Raw genomic sequence first — 6,000 nt, forward strand, 5'->3', positions numbered from 1 at the left:
CTCTGTTGTTTTCTGAGTAGTTTTTATTGTATTTTGGTTTCTGAGTACTATTTAATGTGTGTTGGTTGCTGATTACTGTTTAATGTGTTTTGGTTTCTGAGTACTGTTTATTGTGTGTTGGCTTCTTTGTACCTCTTAGTTTGTGCTGGTTTCTGAGTACTATTTATCGTGTGCTGGTTTCTGAGTACTTTTTATTGTGGCTGGTTTCTGAGTACTGTTTAATATGTTCTTATATTTGAATACTGTTTATCGTTTTTTGTTTTCTGAATACTGTTTATTATGTGCTGGCTTCTTAGTACCTCTTAGTTTGTGCTGGTTTCTGAGTACTTTTATTGTTGTGTTGTTTTCTGAGTATTGTTTATTGTATTTTGGTATCTGAGTACTACTATTTAATATGTGTTGGTCGCTGATTACTGTTTAATGTATGTTGGATTCTGAGTACTGTTTATTGTGGGTAATTTCTGAGTGCTGTTTAATATTTGCTGATTTCTGAGTACTGTTTATAATTTTTTGTTTTCTGAGTACTGTTTATTGTGTGCTGGTTTTTGAGTACTATTTATTGTGTTCTCTGTTGTTTTCTGAGTACTGTTTATTGCATTTTGGTTTCTGAGTACTATTTAATGTGTGTTGGTTGCTGATTACTGTTTAATGTGTGCTGGTTGCTGAGTACTGGTTATTGTGTGCTGGCTTCTTTGTACCTCTTAGTTTGTGCTGGTTTGTGAGTACTATTTATCGTGTGCTGGTTTGTGAGTACTGTTTATTGTGTCTAGTTTCTGAGTGCTGTTTAATATTTGCTGATTTCTGAGTACTGTTTATAGTTTTTTGTTTTCTGAGTACTGTTTATTGTGTGCTGGTTTTTGTGTACTATTTATTGTGTTCTCTGTTGTTTTCTGAGTAGTGTTTATTGTATTTTGGTTTCTGAGTACTATTTAATGTGTGTTGGTTGCTGATTACTGTTTAATGTGTGCAGGTTTCTGAGTACTGTTTATTGTGTGCTGGCTTCTTTCTATCTCTTAGTTTGTGCTGGTTTGTGAGTACTATTTATCGTGTGCTGGTTTCTGAGTACTTTTTATTGTGGCTGGTTTTTGAGTACTGTTTAATATGTGCTGATTTCTGAATACTGTTTATCGTTTTTTTGTTTTCTGAGTACTGTTTATGGTGTGCTGGTTTTTGAGTACTTTTCATTGTGTTTTATGTGTTGTTTTCTGAGTACTAGTTATTGTATGCATGTTTCTGAATACTATTTATCGTGTGCTGGTTGTGAGTACTGTTTATTGTGGTTGGTTTCTGAATGCTGTTTAATATGTGCTGATTTCGGAGTACTGTTCATAGTTTTTGTTTTCTGAGTACTGTTTATTGTGTGCTGGTTTTTGTGTACTATTTATTGTCTTCTATGTGTTGTTTTCTGAGTACCGTTTATTGTATTTTGGTTTCTGAGTACTATTTAATGTGTGTTGGTTGCTGATTACTGTTTAATGTGTGCAGGTTTCTGAGTACTGTTTATTGTGTGCTGGCTTCTTTGTACCTCTTAGTGTGTGCTGGTTTCTGAGTACTATTTATCTTTTGCTGGTTTCTGAGTATTTTTTATTTGTATGTACTGTTTATGGTCTTCTGGATTTTGAGTACTATTTATTGTCTTCTATGTATTGTTTTCTGAGTAGTGTTTATTGTATTTTCGTTCCTGAGTACTATTTAATGTGTGTTGGTTGCTGATTACTGTTTAATGTGTGCTGGTTTCTGAGTACTGTTTATTGTGTGCTGGCTTCTTTGTACCTCTTCGTTTGTGCTGGTTTCTAAGTACTATTTATCGTGTGCTTGTTTCTGAGTACTTTTTATTGTGGCTGGTTTCTGAGTACTGTTTATTGTGTGCTGGCTTCTTTGTACCTCTTCGTTTGTGCTGGTTTCTGAGTACTATTTATCGTGTGCTGGTTTCTGAGTACTTTTTATTGTGGCTGGTTTCTGAGTACTGTTTAATATGTTCTTATATTTGAATACTGTTTATCGTTTTTTGTTTTCTGAATACTGTTTATTATGTGCTGGCTTCTTAGTACCTCTTAGTTTGTGCTGGTTTCTGAGTACTTTTATTGTTGTGTTGTTTTCTGAGTATTGTTTATTGTATTTTGGTATCTGAGTACTACTATTTAATATGTGTTGGTCGCTGATTACTGTTTAATGTATGTTGGATTCTGAGTACTGTTTATTGTGGGTAATTTCTGAGTGCTGTTTAATATTTGCTGATTTCTGAGTACTGTTTATAATTTTTTGTTTACTGAGTACTGTTTATTGTGTGCTGGTTTTTGAGTACTATTTATTGTGTTCTCTGTTGTTTTCTGAGTACTGTTTATTGCATTTTGGTTTTTGAGTACTATTTAATGTGCGTTGGTTGCTGATTACTGTTTAATGTGTGCTGGTTGCTGAGTACTGTTTATTGTGTGCTGGCTTCTTTGTACCTCTTAGTTTGTGCTGGTTTCTGAGTACTATTTATCGTGTGCTGGTTTCTGAGTACTGTTTATTGTGGCTGGTGTCTGAGTGCTGTTTAATATTTGCTGATTTCTGACTACTGTTTATAGTTTTTTGTTTTCTGAGTTCTGTTTATCGTGTGCTGGTTTTTGTGTACTATTTATTGTGTTCTCTGTTGTTTTCTGAGTAGTTTTTATTGTATTTTGGTTTCTGAGTACTATTTAATGTGTGTTGGTTGCTGATTACTGTTTAATGTGTTTTGGTTTCTGAGTACTGTTTATTGTGTGTTGGCTTCTTTGTACCTCTTAGTGTGTGCTGGTTTCTGAGTACTATTTATCGTGTGCTGGTTTCTGAGTACTTTTTATTGTGGCTGGTTTCTGAGTACTGTTTAATATGTTCTTATATTTGAATACTGTTTATCGTTTTTTGTTTTCTGAATACTGTTTACGGTGTGCTTGTTTTTGAGTACTATTTATTGTCTTCTATGTGTTGGTTTCTGAGTACTGTTTATTATGTGCTGGCTTCTTATTACCTCTTAGTTTGTGCTGGTTTCTGAGTACTTTTATTGTTGTGTTGTTTTCTGAGTATTGTTTATTGTATTTTGGTATCTGAGTACTACTATTTAATATGTGTTGGTCGCTGATTACTGTTTAATGTATGTTGGATTCTGAGTACTGTTTATTGTGGGTAATTTCTGAGTGCTGTTTAATATTTGCTGATTTCTGAGTACTGTTTATAATTTTTTGTTTTCTGAGTACTGTTTATTGTGTGCTGGTTTTTGAGTACTATTTATTGTGTTCTCTGTTGTTTTCTGAGTACTGTTTATTGCATTTTGGTTTCTGAGTACTATTTAATGTGTGTTGGTTGCTGATTACTGTTTAATGTGTGCTGGTTGCTGAGTACTGGTTATTGTGTGCTGGCTTCTTTGTACCTCTTAGTTTGTGCTGGTTTGTGAGTACTATTTATCGTGTGCTGGTTTGTGAGTACTGTTTATTGTGTCTAGTTTCTGAGTGCTGTTTAATATTTGCTGATTTCTGAGTACTGTTTATAGTTTTTTGTTTTCTGAGTACTGTTTATTGTGTGCTGGTTTTTGTGTACTATTTATTGTGTTCTCTGTTGTTTTCTGAGTAGTGTTTATTGTATTTTGGTTTCTGAGTACTATTTAATGTGTGTTGGTTGCTGATTACTGTTTAATGTGTGCTGGTTTCAGAGTACTTTTTTTTGTGGCTGGTTTCTGAGTACTGTTTAATATGTTCTTATATTTGAATACTGTTTATCGTTTTTTGTTTTCTGATTACTGTTTATGGTGTGCTGGTTTTTGACTACTATTTATTGTCTTCTATGTGTTGGTTTCTGAGTACTGTTTAATATGTGCTGGCTTCTTAGTACCTCTTAGTTTGTGCTGGTTTCTGAGTACTTTTATTGTTGTGTTGTTTTCTGAGTATTGTTTATTGTATTTTGGTATCTGAGTACTACTATTTAATATGTGTTGGTCGCTGATTACTGTTTAATGTATGTTGGATTCTGAGTACTGTTTATTGTGGGTAATTTCTGAGTGCTGTTTAATATTTGCTGATTTCTGAGTACTGTTTATAATTTTTTGTTTTCTGAGTACTGTTTATTGTCTGCTGGTTTTTGAGTACTATTTATTGTGTTCTCTGTTGTTTTCTGAGTACTGTTTATTGCATTTTGGTTTCTGAGTACTATTTAATGTGTGTTGGTTGCTGATTACTGTTTAATGTGTGCTGGTTGCTGAGTACTGTTTATTGTGTGCTGCCTTCTTTGTACCTCTTAGTTTGTGCTGGTTTCTGAGAACTATTTATCGTGTGCTGGTTTCTGAGTACTGTTTATTGTGGCTGGTGTCTGAGTGCTGTTTAATATTTGCTGATTTCTGACTACTGTTTATAGTTTTTTGTTTTCTGAGTTCTATTTTTTGTGTGCTGGTTTTTGTGTACTATTTATTTTGTTCTCTTTTGTGTTCTGAGTAGTGTTTATTGTATTTTGTTTTCTCAGTACTATTTAATGTGTGTTGGTTGCTGATTACTGTTTAATGTGTTTTGGTTTAAGAGTACTGTTTATTGTGTGCTGGCTTCTTTGTACCTATGAGTTTATGCTGGTTTCTGAGTACTATTTGTCCTGTGCTGGTTTCTGAGTACTTTTTATTGTGGCTGGTTTCTGAGTACTGTTTAATATGTGCTGATTTCTGAATACTGTTTATCGTTTTTTTGTTTTCTGAGTACTGTTTATGGTGTGCTGGTGTTTGAGTACTTTTCATTGTGTTTTATGTGTTGTTTTTTGAGTACTAGTTATTGTATGCATGTTTCTGAATACTATTTATCGTGTGCTGGTTGTGAGTACTGTTTATTGTGGTTGGTTTCTGAGTGCTGTTTAATATGTGCTGATTTCGGAGTACTGTTCATAGTTTTTGTTTTCTGAGTACTGTTTATTGTGTGCTGGTTTTTGTGTACTATTTATTGTCTTCTATGTGTTGTTTTCTGAGTACCGTTTATTGTATTTTGGTTTCTGAGTACTATTTAATGTGTGTTGGTTGCTGATTACTGTTTAATGTGTGCTGGTTTCTGAGTACTGTTTATTGTGTACTGGCTTCTTTGTACCTCTTAGTGTGTGCTGGTTTGTGAGTACTATTTATCCTTTGCTGGTTTCTGAGTACTTTTTATTTGTATGTACTGTTTATGGTCTTCTGGATTTTGAGTACTATTTATTGTCTTCTATGTATTGTTTTCTGAGTATTGTTTATTGTATTTTGGTATCTGAGTACTATTTGATATGTGTTGGTTGCTGATTGCTGTTTAATGTATGTTGGATTCTGAGTACTCTTTATTGTGTGGTGGCTTCTTAGCACCTCTTAGTTTGTGCTTGTTTCTGAGTACTATTTATCGTGTGATGGTTTGTGAGTACTGTTTATTGTGTCTAGTTTCTGAATGCTGTTTACTATTTGCTGATTTCTGAGTACTGTTTATCGTTTTTTGTTTTCTGAGTTCTGTTTATTGTGTGCTGGTTTTTGTGTACTATTTATTGTGTTGTCTGTTGTTTTCTGAGTAGTGTTTATTGTATTTTGGTTTCTGAGTACTATTTAATGTGTGTTGGTTGCTGATTACTGTTTAATGTGTGCAGGTTTCTGAGTACTGTTTATTGTGTGCTGGTTTCTTTGTACCTATCAGTTTATGCTGGTTTCTGATTACTGTTTTTCGTGTGCTGGTTTCTGAGTACTTTTTATTGTGGCTGGTTTCTGAGTACTGTTTAATATGTTCTTATATTTGAATACTGTTTATCATTTTTTTGTTTTCTGAGTACTGTTTATGGTGTGCTGGTTTTTGAGTACTATTTATTGTCTTCTATGTGTTGGTTTCTGAGTACTGTTTATTATGTGCTGGCTTCTTAGTACCTCTTAGTTTGTGCTGGTTTCTGAGTACTTTTATTGTTGTGTTGTTTTCTGAGTATTGTTTATTGTATTTTGGTATCTGAGTACTACTATTTAATATGTGTTGGTCGCTGATTACTGTTTAATGTATGTTGGAT

The sequence above is a fragment of the Ostrea edulis genome, chromosome 9, assembly GCF_947568905.1.
Source record: "Ostrea edulis chromosome 9, xbOstEdul1.1, whole genome shotgun sequence".
NCBI lineage: Eukaryota > Metazoa > Mollusca > Bivalvia > Ostreida > Ostreidae > Ostrea > Ostrea edulis.